General features: G+C 44.0%; 1 protein-coding gene across 4 annotated transcripts in view; it reads right to left on the reverse strand.

Annotated features, from left to right (window-relative positions):
* The window catches only part of DCUN1D4 (defective in cullin neddylation 1 domain containing 4), a 549,716-nt gene that overhangs the window by 244,388 nt on the left and 290,343 nt on the right, over positions 1-14,985 (reverse strand). The window lies entirely within an intron of this gene.

Here is a 14,985-nt window from a genome sequence, read left to right on the forward strand (position 1 = left end):
AGGTTCTACTGAACCTTAAAGTGCTGGCAAGCACTTAGCTGGGAGTTCGCTGACTCAATCGGGGTCTTGATCGATAGCTGCAGAGCGGGTGGAGCGCAGGCGTTGCTTCCGAACTGTGGGTTCCGGTCCTGTCCTGAAGAGGGTCCTGTCCTGAGGGTTTGCTGTCCTGTCCTGAGGGTCCTGTCCTGATTCCTATTCCGAGGGTATCCTGTCCTATTCTGGGTGTCCATTCTGCACCTGCTGTCCTTTGAGGGGTATCCTTCCTTGAGGGTTTCCTGTCCTTAACTGACCCGTGGCCAGGGTTTGGTTTCCACACTTTTCTAGGTAAATATTGCTCTGAATCTCCTGAAATTCTTGCACCTTCTGAATTTCTAACTTTTGCTTTAATAAAGTTCAACATTGCATATGTTATATTTTCCATGCCTTTCCGCAACTATTGAAAGTCATTTATAATTTTCCATAAAGTTTATTCCTATGTCTTCTCATTTGTTAGAAATTATATTTTGCATAGCAGTGTGTCATTTCCTGATATGGTCTAGAACTTCGTTGCCTAGGTTGTTCAAAGGCCACCTCACCTTAAGTGAAGCGTGTTATTCATTATAAACTCTCCTATAGTCACACACACTTAGCCTATCCCTGTTTAGATAATACTGACTTACATAGTATTTTCTCGCTACATTTTATTAGTACCTTGATGATTACTCTGTCATTATTTCTTTCTGCCTATGTGATTTACGTTATCTTGGTTATTGATTGCCTTGTTTTATTGTACCTCATGCAAGAAAATATTGAATTTAGATAAACATTTTAAAACTTCCAGTTGTCCGTGGTCATTTAAACAGTATTTGAATGTTATTGTTTGGGTTTGTATTTTGCTGCCTTTTCTTTACAGCTAGCTCCCTGATTCATTGTGGTCATTAGGCACCCGCATCGGTGGATGGTAAGTCGGGTGCACCGAAATTTGGTAGCAGGGAACACACACACACCAACTTGATAGAGCTCGTGAAGTCACCTGATCGATGTATATGGTGATTTGAAAAGTATATGGGCCCTGAAGCCGGAAAACGGCGAAAACTGTTGGTCGGGTGGCCTCGCGCGCTCTATCAGTTTTCTGGTAGCTAGAGGATGGTTAGGGACTAGTTGAGAGTAAGGCAGGGATTAGTTGGACTAGTTAAGTCGGAAGCTGCTATTATATTAATGCTGCTATAAGAGCGGCTGTTCTGAGGGAACTGATCACTCTCTTGTGAATACGCTGCTAAAATTCATGAATTACTGTATTGTTATTATTCTTGTTCTTATATTGTTATATGTACTAATCCATGCAATTGTCAACCGTCTTGTTTCTTGTTGTCCGAACTCCCCGGGGAATTGAAAGGGCAAGTGGTGAATAGAATCCATTGTCCTGAGGTCACAGGTTCGAGGAAAGTTAGGTGCAGGTTAGGATAACCGGGAAGCACTAACTAGGGTTTTTCTGAATACATGTGTGAATAAATGACAGTAACGGGATTCATTGGCAAAATTCCCATAGTGGCGTAACCTAGTAAGGGTCACATCGGAAGAGTAGCAGGTTCCTCGGAGCTAGCGTGAAAGCAGAGGGGTCCGCTGAGAAACCTTAAGCTCGGAATATATCCCGGAAAGAAGTGGATGAGTTTAGGGGAATAACAGGTTCACCGATGCTAGAGTGAAGGGTAGGCGGAAGAGATCTGCCCGCAGCGCGTGAAAAGTAAATGGAAGTAGTTTACTTGCAGTAAAAGAATTCTTTTTCTGTCTAGACACTTGAGCACTGTGGCGAATGTGTATTTGTTGTAAAATAACCAAGCACTGAGCACTTTAAAGGAAAGAAAGTTTCCGTTACCTTGTGAAGGGAGGGAGTCAGTCGCGAAGCGTCTCTGACGTCACTCTGTGCCGCGCTGGGATTGGTAGAAGCAGCGGGCGGGTAGCGGAGCTGAAATTGTAAAGGAGGGGTGAGCGCCGGAGCGTGGGAACTGTCTCACGAAGGGGCCGCGCACCCATTGGCGGAGCTTATTTTGTGTCGCGCACCCATTGGTTGCACGAATTTTCTGAAGCGCGTTCTGATTGGAGGTAGTTTGTAAACAAAGTTAGCGCAGAAGTCGTATGTGGCACTCGCGGACTACAGAGACTCGACCTGATCCAAGGCATCTAGGATTTGAAAGGGATCAGTGGAAGGCTAATAGATACGATATTATGTACGGAACCAAGAGAAAAATGTCCCTTGTAAGTAAGGTGAAAAATTATTTTAAAACGGACAAACCGATTAAATCTAGAGAAGGTGTTCTTGTCCCAGCACCCAATACTCCCGCCTCATTCATGATGTTTGACCGAGGATACAATACCTGTGTGTGGCTGGAGAATTGGGTGAAGTACACAAAAGATGACGGAGTATTGGCTTTTCCGTTAGATGGTACTTTCAATGGTAGGATCTTATTTAATTTAAGAACCCGAATGAATGAACTGCATCCCAGACCGAGACTAACGCAGTATGAGGCATTAGAGGAATGGGAGATTGAGGCTTTTGAAAGAGAAAGACCCCGAATGGACAAGGGTTTGACCAAGTGGTACCCCAGGCAGAAACAGGAATCCAGGGAGAAAAGGATGAAACAGTGGAGGCAGAGCATGATTGTTGAGGGTCTGTTTCCCATGATGCCTGCATGTCATAACATTGGAGCGGGTGAGAAAAGTACTGAAAAATGTAAGCATTGGGGGGCCCTGGGGGATTCAGATGATGAACTAATAGATGACATCTGTACCAGAAGTCCGCCACCTTACAATGAGGGAACCCGACCTTCCAGTGTAGGAGATGTTCCCCGACGCCACTTCCAAAAAGAGGAAGACAGGTCCCTGGGACTGGGAGGGGGTGGTCAAGTATTGCCCTATCCTGAAAAACCCGAACTGACGGAAACAAGGGATATATATCCCAAAGTGCCCGCAAGTCAGGAAGAAAAATATTCACGTACGAAAACCTTTTTTCCCAGACCCTTGTATGAAAGCGAAGAGAAACCCTCGAATTCAGGACTGCCTTTTGTTCAACCTCCATATGGGGAAGAGCGCAGGTCCTTTAATACTGGAACTTTATTCCCGAAACCAAATTATGGGGGAGGACCAAGTGAAACGCATCCTACTGCCCCAAGTTTTACTCCTCCATTGACCCCCCAGATATTACATGACACAACTCTAAGAAGGGTACTAGTGGAAAAGGAGCAAGAGGCTCTAGCTAGACAAAGAACAGAAATAATTCAGAAAATTTCGCAGTTAAATACCAGTCCTGAGGCATTAACTATTCCAGTAACTATTGGACCGGTGGTCCCGTTATATGGAAATGGTCAGGGAAATCCGATTACTCCAGTTATGACCCCAGTCATGGCAACCCCGAGACAGGAACCGATCATTATAGATGATCAGTCCAGTGAGTGCGAGTCTGAAGTTGCGTTTTTGGAATTGCCAAACAAACAGACTGGAAAGGGAACACAGCAGAGGTATAACCCTTTTAATACAAAGGAAATTAAATTAGAGACAGCAACAGGTACTAGGAATGTCTCTCTGGTAACTCCGGATGAAATTGAGAGTTGGAGTCGTGAATTAGAGAAGCAGACTCCGCAAACAAAACCTTTAGACCTCTATAAGCTGAGGGTGGAAATAGAAGAATTAATGGCAGGAAATGTGGGGTTGGATCGATTGAATACCTACTCTGAAGAAGAATTGTCGTTTATATGTAAAAGCTTTACAAGGAACACCAGAGTGCTCCACGGAAAACTGACCGAAACAGCAGTTAGTATGGGGGTAGATATCTCAAAATCCAAGCCCTTACAGAAACCGTACAGAGCAGACTTCTCAGACAAAGATATAGAACACCTGAATGTGGCAGGGAAGAAGTTGCAGATTAAAGAATTAATGGGGGTACTGCAGAAATGGGGAGATGTGGAAAAATGGAGAAGCAGGTGGGCGAAAAAGAGGGAAGAGGTTCGCTCCCGACAAGTGACTCCTGAGTTTGCTTTAAGAGAGGTAGAAAAACCTGAGCAGTTATGCCCCATGAGCGAAGTTCCAGGGGGAAAATATGTGCATGTCCCCTGGTCTAGGCAGGATATTGTGTCCTTCACGAACGATTTTCCAAAATTACGAGAGAAACCAGTTGACTGGTACAGGCAGGTGGAGAGGTTCGTGAAGGTACAGAAATGTCTGTGGAAAGACCTGGATGGGTTTTTCGACATTGTGGTTCCAGTAGATTTATGGACCCAGTGTAAAATAAACATAGACTGGCCGAGTGAGGAGTACCCAAGAAATAAAGAAACAGGGGAGCCATCAAAGGATGTCATGCGAAAGTATGAGCAGGTAATTCAGCATTTGAAAGAAAAGGTGCCCGCAAAGGAAACTGATTGGACAAAAATAGATAGAACAACACAGGAAAGGGACGAGACAGTGCACTCCTTCTATGAGAGGTTATTGCAGGTATTTAAAACATACAGTGGTATTGACAACATCGACCTGAAGGATATGACGCACTTTATTTACAGGTTTGTAAATGGTTTAAGACCTGAAATTTGTCAGTGGATAAAAGATAATAAAATCTGTTGGCATACTAAGAAAATGGATGAGGTCCTGCGGTACGCTAAGTACTGCGAGGACGAGATGGCAGAAAAGAAAAAGGCCCTTAAGGAGAAGGTTATGTGGGCTCAGGTGAAGCTCGCAGAACAGCAGGAAAAACAATTGAGTAACATGGTTAAAAATGCTGAGAACAAAGGTCCTGGGGGAGGGGGTGGAGGAAAGCCCCGGCCCAAATTTAGCAGGGAAGAGGCTATGAAAAAATTTCCCTGCCATCAGTGCGGCGAAATTGGACACTGGCGAAACGAGTGTCCCCAATTAGTCGATGTTAATGAGAAAACTCCTGATTTAACTCCACAGACGCAGAAAGAAAGACCAAGAAAGACCCAACCCCAGGTAAAAACAGTTCAGGTGCCTCGAGCACCCAAGCAGGTATACAGGGGAAGACAGGCAGAAAATGAAGAGATAGAGGTTTGGGAAAGCGGGGAGAACAGAAATACAGCAACTTCGCAGTATCTGCTGAATGATACCTTCCTTTGTAATGATCAGGACTGACGGGGCCTGAGAGGGGAGGACGAGGAGTGCGTACTTGGCGCTTCCTTGCCGGTAGACCAGTCTGGACCATATATTGAAGGAAAGGTTGATGGAAATGATGTCACCTTTCTGTTGGACACTGGCGCTACCCGTTCTACTGTAAGAACAGTGGACGTTCCAAACCTACCCCTCTCGGGAGAAAATATCCAAGTAGTGGGTGTATCTAATCAATTGATTAGTACTCCTGTTACCGAACCAATGGAGATTTCAATTGGAAATTTTAAACAGATGCATAGATTTGTCGTCTGTGACACCAGTCCAGTAAATCTACTGGGACGTGATTTGCTGTGCAAAATGAACTGTACCATCTTTTGCACACCAAAGGGTGTTGAAATACAGACCCCAGATGAAGACGGCATTTATAAATTATTGTTGCTTAGACCTGACTCAGAAATTAAAAGATTGACCCTGCAGGACTTGCCCCAAGAACTCCAGGAAGCCGTAAAGCCAGAAGTGTGGGATTTCACTGGAAAAGATGTGGGTTTGATGAAAGATGTGGACCCCATACAGATAGCCATCAAGGACAATGCAGTATATCCTAACACTAGGCCCTACCGAATGAATGCTGAAGTGAAAGCAGGTGTCACTCTGGAAATACAAAAATTATTGGAAGGAAACATCATACAGGAAGTGATGAGCAGCCCATGCAACTCACCGATTATGGGCATCAAAAAGCCTAGTGGCAAGTATAGGGTAGTGCAGGACCTGAGAAAGGTTAACAAAATTGTAGTTCCTTGCTGCCCTATTGTCCCAAACCCTGCAGTGATACTATACCAGATTCCCTGGGATGCTGAATGGTTCACTGTGATTGATTTGTGTCATGCATTCTTTTCGATACCCCTGCACCCCGACAGCAAATTTCTTTTCTCATTTGCTTTTGAGGGTCACGTGTATTGTTGGAACAGGGTCCCTCAGGGGTATACAGAGAGCCCCTCTATCTTTAATCAGATCTTGAAAAAATGTCTAGAGACTTTGATCTTACCTGGGAACTCTGTGTTAGTACAGTACATAGACGACCTTCTACTGGCGTCTAAAAGTCACAGGGACTGTGTAGTTGACACCATTGCCCTCCTAAATCATCTGTGTGAGAAAGGGCATAAAGTGGCCCCTGACAAACTACAGTTCTGTGCGAAATCAGTGAAATATCTAGGACACCAGATAGAAAAGGGTGTCAGAAAAGTCACATCAGAAAGAGTGAGAATAATTCAAAAGATGCAGTTGCCCCGTACTCAAAAAGATGTCAGAATGTTCCTGGGGGTATTAGGGTACTGCAGACAGTGGATTCTGGGATTTGCAGCTTTAGCCAGGCCCTTGATAAAAATGACCACGAGAGGAATGCCAGATGTTGTAGAGTGGGACGATGAAAGTCTAATGGCTTTCACAAGACTGAAAAACTGTCTGTGTACAGCCCCTGCGTTGGGAATGCCAGATTATTCCAAAGAGTTTGCCCTTTTCTGTGACACTCGCGATAATTGCGCATTGTCAGTCCTGACTCAAGAACATGGCACGACCAGAAGGCCTGTGGCTTATTTCTCTGCCACATTGGACCCAGTAGCTGCTGGGTTACCAGGCTGTCTGAAAGCAGTAGCTGCTACCTGTGCAAGTTTGGAACAGAGTGAGTCCATTGTCATGGGACATCCTGTGACCGTGTATGTTTCACATGGAGTGGTAATTCTATTGACCAGAACTAAAACACAGTATCTCACCCCTAGTCGGCTGACTAAATACGAGAGGATTCTTGTGGGTGCAGCAAATGTAAGCATTGTTAGGTGCGGTATTCTGAACCCTGCCACCTTACTCCCCGACCCCTTGGAAATGGAAGGTGGGGATGATGATGAACATGATTGTATTGACCTAACAGAGTTCAGTACCAAGCCACGCCCAGACATAAAAGAAGTACCATTGCCTGAGCATGATAAAGAACTATTTGTGGATGGTTCCTGTCTAAGACATGAATTAGGAGGCTTGAGTGCTGCTTATGCAGTAGTGTCTTTCACAAAAATTGAACAAGCAGGTTACCTATATAACATCAAGTCTGCACAAGTAGCCGAATTGATAGCCATGATAAAGGCTTGCAAAATTGGGAAGGACTTACGCATAACAGTGTATACTGACAGTCAGTACTGTTATGGCGTTGTGCATGACTTTGGCCAATTATGGCTACAGAGGGAATTCATGACTTCCTCAGGTACTCCCATTCGGAATGCAAAGGTTGTTCATGACCTTTTAGAGGCCATCCAGTTGCCCAAAGAACTGGCAGTGGTAAAATGTACTGCTCATCAAAGGAGCATGGACAGAGTATCACTGGGGAACGATTATGCTGATCGAGTGGCTCAATGGTGTGCCAAAGATCGGTATATTGTAAATCCAAAACGAGGGGGGCCAGGAACCAGCTGCCAGCTTCAGGTGTTTGAGGAAGTGCCTACATGGGATGAGGTGAGAGAGTGGCAGGAGTCGGCTCCTTGGCAAGAAAGAGAGAAATGGAAGGAGGATGGGTGTAGACCGAGACGTGTGGATGGTGTGATTTTGGGCCCAACTGGTATGCCTGTGTTACCCCGACACTTGCTTGGCACAATGGCAAGATTAATACATGAAGGATCACACATTGGTAGGGATGCCATGATTCTGGTGTTTCAACAGACTTGGTACAGTAAAAAGTTCAGGAAGGTAGCAGAGTCCCTCTGCCAGAGGTGCCTGTCATGTCAGCAGATGAACCCAGGCAAGAGGACAATGGTTGAACTGAGCAAGATTGGGAGATCAGGGGGTCCCTTTATAAAAATACAGATTGATTTTATCACCATGCCCCGTTGTGAAGGGAAACGATATGTCCTTGTCATTGTTTGCGTATTTTCAAAATGGGTAGAAGCTTACCCCACTCCTCAAAGTGACGCACTGACAGTAGCGAAGTGTTTACTAAAAGAACTGATACCTAGGTTCGGAATACCATGCATTATTGAATCAGATAAGGGTGGACATTTCCAGAATGACATACTGGCTGAACTCTGTAAGGCCTTCGGAATAAGGCAGAAACTCCATTGTGCATACCACCCAGAGGCTTCTGGAATAGTGGAACAAGTAAATGGAACTATCAAAAACAGACTAGCAAAGCTGACAGATGCTACTGGCATGACCTGGGTGAAGGCCCTGCCCCTGGTCCTGATGGGACTAAGAAGTGTTCCAGACCGCAAGACAGGCCTAAGTCCCCATGAAATCATTATGGGAAGAGTGATGAGACAAGCATGGGTGCCAGGAAGCAAACTGTTGAGTATTACTGATGATTTGGTGCTTGAATACTGCAGAAGATTGGGTGACCAAGTGCGTTCTATCTCTCGCCAGATTGGAGACGACGGCATCCTCAATCCAACGACTCCTCTCCACAGCTTGGTTCCAGGAGATTGGGTCAAAATAAAGAAGCACACTCGATCAAGCTGTCTGGCACCAAGGTGGGGAAAGAAACGCCAAGTAATCCTGGTGACAACCACTGCAGTAAAGGTCGCAGGTGTTCCTCAGTGGATCCACGCTGGACACACCCAGAAGGTATTGCCAGACAGAGGATTTGAAGAAGAAGGGCAACCAGCAGAGGACCCTGAAGGAGCCAGACCAGAAGCAACTGACAACGAGCAGCCCAGCACCAGTCAGGTTGCAGGAACAGCAGACGTTGGCCCAGGAATAGTTGACTACGAACTGCCAAGAATCCAGCCTGCTGAAGAGGTCCAGGAAACTGAGCCAGGAGTAGCTGAAGACGAGCTGCCAAGCATATGGCCAGAAGAATGGATACCGATGATTGATCTGACCGAAGATCCTATCAGAACAAGAGAACGACTTAGTGAAGGTAGAGAGTGGACTAGTCAGGAAAAGCAAGGCACAGGCGAAGAACCTCAGCCACTTGAGATTCAAATCAAAACTGAGGAAGGAGAAGGTCAGACAGGGACAGAGCAGGTATTCGATACACCACCGCGAACACCTGATGCAGATAAGGGGGAGATTAGAAATAGAGTGATAGTTCGAGCAGAAGAAAATCAAGAGATCGAAGTGCTTGAACAGGATCAGAGAGGGTTAGAAGAACGGGTTCAGGAAACAGAAACAGAAATAAAGACCATCGAAAGCCAAAAACAAAATATTCCTGAACAAGGCCAGATTAGCAACCAGGCAGAAGAGTTTGATGCTAGCCCTGGAACTAGTCAGATAAGGGAAGTAGGAGAAGAAAGTGGAGAAGAATTACCACAAGATAAGGAGAACAAGAGAATAAGAAAAGAAAGTGAAGTCCAAGTACCGACTAAGAGACTAAAGAAAAGAAACAACCTTGAGCCTAGGTTTGTAAAAAGATTGAGACTAAGGATACAGACAGTGGAAGAAAAACGTGCAGAGGCAAGAAGAAGTGCTCGGATAGCAGAGCAAGAGGAAGACTCTTCCAAAAGAAGGAGTGAGCGAATAAAAAGACAAAACAAAAAGTACAAGTCTCCTGAATGGACACTGGTTTTGGAAGAACTTGAAGATCTTGATATAACTGACGTGAGCGACGGAGAACCTGTCCCAGAGTACTCAGCTGAAGAGGAAGACGAACCACCGTGAATTTGCACAAAGTAAGCTAGTTGTGTAAAAAGCTAAAAAGAGGGGTGAGAACACTCCTTCTGAGCTAAAATGTCTGATTCAACAGTGAATGGTAGACCTAGTTGCAGCCGTTTTAAGACGTGTTGCAAGGTGTGTATATGTAGTGTAGTAGTACTGATAGTTATCTGGATCGGATTAACAATTTTCATTCCCTTTGCTGTAAGTAAAGATACTAACATTGTCCCTACTGAAGTTGTAAATACTGACAATGAGGAGCTAACAACACAGAGTGTAGAAAGACATGAGAGAGCATTGAGACAAACTAAACGAGACTTAGAAGCATCAGATGAGGGAGGACTACATTATCATGGAATGAAGAACAGGACACATTTAAATGTTTTCGCAAACTTATTAATACACTATGTAGAGACTATGGAAATTGAAGATTGCTATGTCTGCATGAAGCTACCTGCTTCGGTGGCTGAGGGCGTGACATACCATCATCTGCCATTGACATATGGAATCTCCTGTAGCATTTTAGCTAGTTTATTTTACAAAAGAGGACCGTTACAGTATTATTACTCTAACAATGACGTGATCTTTTCTGAACTTCCTATACGTGGGAACTTGAATCCTGTACATACCAAAACTGACACCATAAGATATATGGGAGACTACTTTCTGACTATAGGTAACATTGACATAGCAGACGCACACAGAGATAACTTGACTTGTTCTTTGCGTGAGCAGGAAAAGATGTTCCTGAACATGGCAGAGAAAAGGAGAATTAAAATTCAGAAGAAGGCTAATGACGAAAGTCAGAAAAAGCCAAAGTGGGCAGAAAACATGGAAGGCACATCATCTGGTGGAGCGGGTCCTGCTCTGTTGCTGGATTTTGAAAAGAAAGGCAAGCTATGTCTTCACCGCGAGAAGACTAGCTATTATAATAATGTTTTCATTGGTTCCAGTGAATGCGAACATAATTACAAGGTAATTGGAGGTTGGGGTTTCAAAAATGGGTCAGAGCCTGTGTTTCCTGGAATTTATTATATTTGTGGGGACAAGGCTTATTTCAAATTGCCGGATCACTGGTATGGAAGCTGCTACTTTGGCATTGTTTTCCCGAAAATATACCATGTGAATGGAAAAGCTGGAAGCAATGAAGATACTAATGGCTTAGTGCGTAGTAAAAGAGAAAGTATAGGTGAAATTATGGGTAGTATTTTCAGTGCACTGATACCTGGAGTGGGAGTGGTTCTGAACACTCACAGAATTTGCAAATTGTCTACTATAGTAGATGTGCTGTCTGCTGAAACAGCTCATGGATTTCTGCTGGTCAATACCGAAATGGTTGCGATCAGATCAATGGTTTTACAAAATCGACTTGCTCTTGACACCTTATTAGCGAAAGAGGGCGGAGTCTGCCGGATGTTGAAGGCGCAACATTGTTGCACTTATATTCCGGATAAAAGTGTACAGATCAAAAGATATGTGAAAAACATTACTAATTTGGCAAAGGAACTCAAACCACTCGAGGTTGATAGTGCCTGGAAGAGACTGGTAGATGGTCTCTCAAATGTAGGTCATTGGCTTGCTAGCATAGGTAAAAGCTTATTATTCAAAATTCTGATGCCAATTGGTATTATAGGTCTTATTATACTTTTCATTGTCTTATGCTGTAAATACCGCAAGCGCACCAAAAAGCACGAGGTAAATGCAAGAGGAGTGAAACGAAGTGTGGATGAGATTGAATTAGAGGAAGTGAATGATCAGGTGAAGACTTCTCATCCGGCTAAAACTGAAAGAGAAAAATTAGAACGGTTGCTGGAAGAAATAGAACTTTATAAAGTGTGAAAGAAAGTTGGCATCTGGTTCCACTATAATTTGTGATGATAGTAGATATCATCAAAGAGGGGATTGATGAAGCAAAGCTTCGCATATTTTGCGGCTTGCCGAAATCAAGAACCTCGTTTATGTGTAATAAGGTAACAAAAATGTATGTTTTACTAACATTTATTTTGTTTAAGCAAAGTTCCCGAAGCTTGCCTATGTGTATTTCTAATGAATTAATCCGTGTCCCTAAAAAAAATGGCCGCCGCTTGTATTTTAGTTACTGCGCATGCGTCAGCCACACTCACGTGTCCTGACGCGTCTGCAGAAGTGGAGGGAAAGTTATGCGCATGCGTAATTCATAGCTGTGCTTATCATGTGGTACTGCTCGTGCCACTGCTCTTGTGTCCGTATCAATGTAGCTAACATTTAGATGCAATAAGTTTATTTCTTGATGATGAGTTAAAAGTACAAACCCTGTGATGTGTTTTCATAATGACATTATTATGTATTAATTTGTTTTCGCTTACTTTTCATGTACCGCGGGCAATGGGGGTCTGAGTGAGAGGAGAGCCATATTGGAGGTCCCTTCTGCGCCTGTGCGACATTCGGCAGCACGAGGGACCTTGGCTGATGGAACATAGCCAGTTGGCAGTGATGGGCGAGATGCTCCTGAGAAAGTCACCTCTGCCCTGCGAGAACAGCGAATGTGGCTCCTTATATGATACATTGTAATATTGCGCTACTGTTTGCCGTGTAACTTTTCATGGGAACCCCAAACCTGCTAGGCGGTACCCAAATATGTTAATAAAGGCTTCAAATCGTGTATTGTGATTGGTGTGTTACCCAAACCCTACCTTAGGACCAATCGAAATTGAGGGATTCTGACACTTTGCAACATTGGGGGGTGGTACACTGTCCCCAAACTGTATATCTACCCTGGGTTCACCTAGTGAACCGTCCGACTTGTCTGGTTTAGCTGACCTGTCACTGACCCAACGCACTCAATAGGTGACTGAAGATACAGAGCGCTGCGGAGCACTCTGTCCGAATTTGACCATAGACTAAGGTTCTACTGAACCTTAAAGTGCTGGCAAGCACTTAGCTGGGAGTTCGCTGACTCAATCGGGGTCTTGATCGATAGCTGCAGAGCGGGTGGAGCGCAGGCGTTGCTTCCGAACTGTGGGTTCCGGTCCTGTCCTGAAGAGGGTCCTGTCCTGAGGGTTTGCTGTCCTGTCCTGAGGGTCCTGTCCTGATTCCTATTCCGAGGGTATCCTGTCCTATTCTGGGTGTCCATTCTGCACCTGCTGTCCTTTGAGGGGTATCCTTCCTTGAGGGTTTCCTGTCCTTAACTGACCCGTGGCCAGGGTTTGGTTTCCACACTTTTCTAGGTAAATATTGCTCTGAATCTCCTGAAATTCTTGCACCTTCTGAATTTCTAACTTTTGCTTTAATAAAGTTCAACATTGCATATGTTATATTTTCCATGCCTTTCCGCAACTATTGAAAGTCATTTATAATTTTCCATAAAGTTTATTCCTATGTCTTCTCATTTGTTAGAAATTATATTTTGCATAGCAGTGTGTCATTTCCTGATATGGTCTAGAACTTCGTTGCCTAGGTTGTTCAAAGGCCACCTCACCTTAAGTGAAGCGTGTTATTCATTATAAACTCTCCTATAGTCACACACACTTAGCCTATCCCTGTTTAGATAATACTGACTTACATAGTATTTTCTCGCTACATTTTATTAGTACCTTGATGATTACTCTGTCATTATTTCTTTCTGCCTATGTGATTTACGTTATCTTGGTTATTGATTGCCTTGTTTTATTGTACCTCATGCAAGAAAATATTGAATTTAGATAAACATTTTAAAACTTCCAGTTGTCCGTGGTCATTTAAACAGTATTTGAATGTTATTGTTTGGGTTTGTATTTTGCTGCCTTTTCTTTACAGCTAGCTCCCTGATTCATTGTGGTCATTAGGCACCCGCATCGGTGGATGGTAAGTCGGGTGCACCGAAATTTGGTAGCAGGGAACACACACACACCAACTTGATAGAGCTCGTGAAGTCACCTGATCGATGTATATGGTGATTTGAAAAGTATATGGGCCCTGAAGCCGGAAAACGGCGAAAACTGTTGGTCGGGTGGCCTCGCGCGCTCTATCAAGCGCACCCGGAAGTGCTCCGGTGCACGAAGCGCAGCTTCCCGGAAGCGATCCGGGGCACGGCGCGCAGCGCGTAACGTAAACATAACAGGTCATGTGACTTGTTAATAAAACTTTTCATTGGTTCATTTTACTTTTCTTATTCTAATGATGAAAGGCTTGGTCATATGACCTAAAAATTACGCTTTTTATTACTTTCGAACATTATTTTTTCTTAAACATATGTTATAATGTTCCAGGCTAATCAGACCCTCCAGGATATCGCGATTTCGCGATTTCACGATTTGCCGCGAAATCGGCACTTGTGTAAAAATGCCGCGATTTTTGCAAAAGTGCCTGCGAAATTGGCACTTTTGTAGAAATCGCGGCATTTTGACAAAAGCCGCTATATCCTGGGGGGTCTGGGGCCACTTACGTTGTTTATTGGGGCGGGCGGGAAGGACACAGAAGCACTAAAGAATCACTTTCCGGGCTTAATGGGGCATTAGCAGCTCACTGTGACGGGCTTTGAAGTGCCCCTCCCGCCTCTGGCTCCCCGCTGAAGACCCTCCCGGTGACTGGGGCGAGGCGCCGACCTCTCCCCTGGAGCCGAGGGTCTATATGGTAAAGAAAGGGCATCGCCTCGGTAGACGGCTATAGTCATAATAAGACCCTATGACGTTGGTTGGAGCTTGTTCTCAAATAAACGGCTATGAAGAATATTACTCTTAATGAAAGTTTCTTCTTAAAAACTGGGTATTGGCATCTAATGAATTTTAGTTTCCTTTTTACATTTTTATTTAACAAATGGCAATTCCTTCGTTGTTTTCAAACAATTGTTGCTGAGTGAAGAAAAACTCTCAGGAAGCCAGTGATTTAAATAGAAACCATAAATCATTTGCACGTATTTAACTGGAATACACAGCCGGATACATCGCAGATAGCGCAGTGGGTTACTGCAAGCGTCTGTTGGTGAACATATGGATAACCTGCAGGTAATTTGACTAAAGCTCAGCAGATCGAACACGCCCGTAACCCTTGAGAATTTTATAAAATAAGTACCAATGATTTATGGAAATTCCTATAATTAAAGGAGCTTTGAAAAGGCAAAAATGTGCAGTACAGTGTGAAAAGCAATTAACTAGTTGGGGTGTAATTGAATCGAAAGAGGAACGTTTGGTAGAATGAGGAACACTTTTACTTTCTACAAAAATATCAAACATATGGTCTTTAGAAAGGCTTATTTAACACATTCATATTTGCTAAAATAGTAGACTGATCATGCATCAACGTGAATCTCTC

Source organism: Lissotriton helveticus, chromosome 2_2 (assembly GCF_964261635.1).
Source record: "Lissotriton helveticus chromosome 2_2, aLisHel1.1, whole genome shotgun sequence".
Taxonomy (NCBI): domain Eukaryota; kingdom Metazoa; phylum Chordata; class Amphibia; order Caudata; family Salamandridae; genus Lissotriton; species Lissotriton helveticus.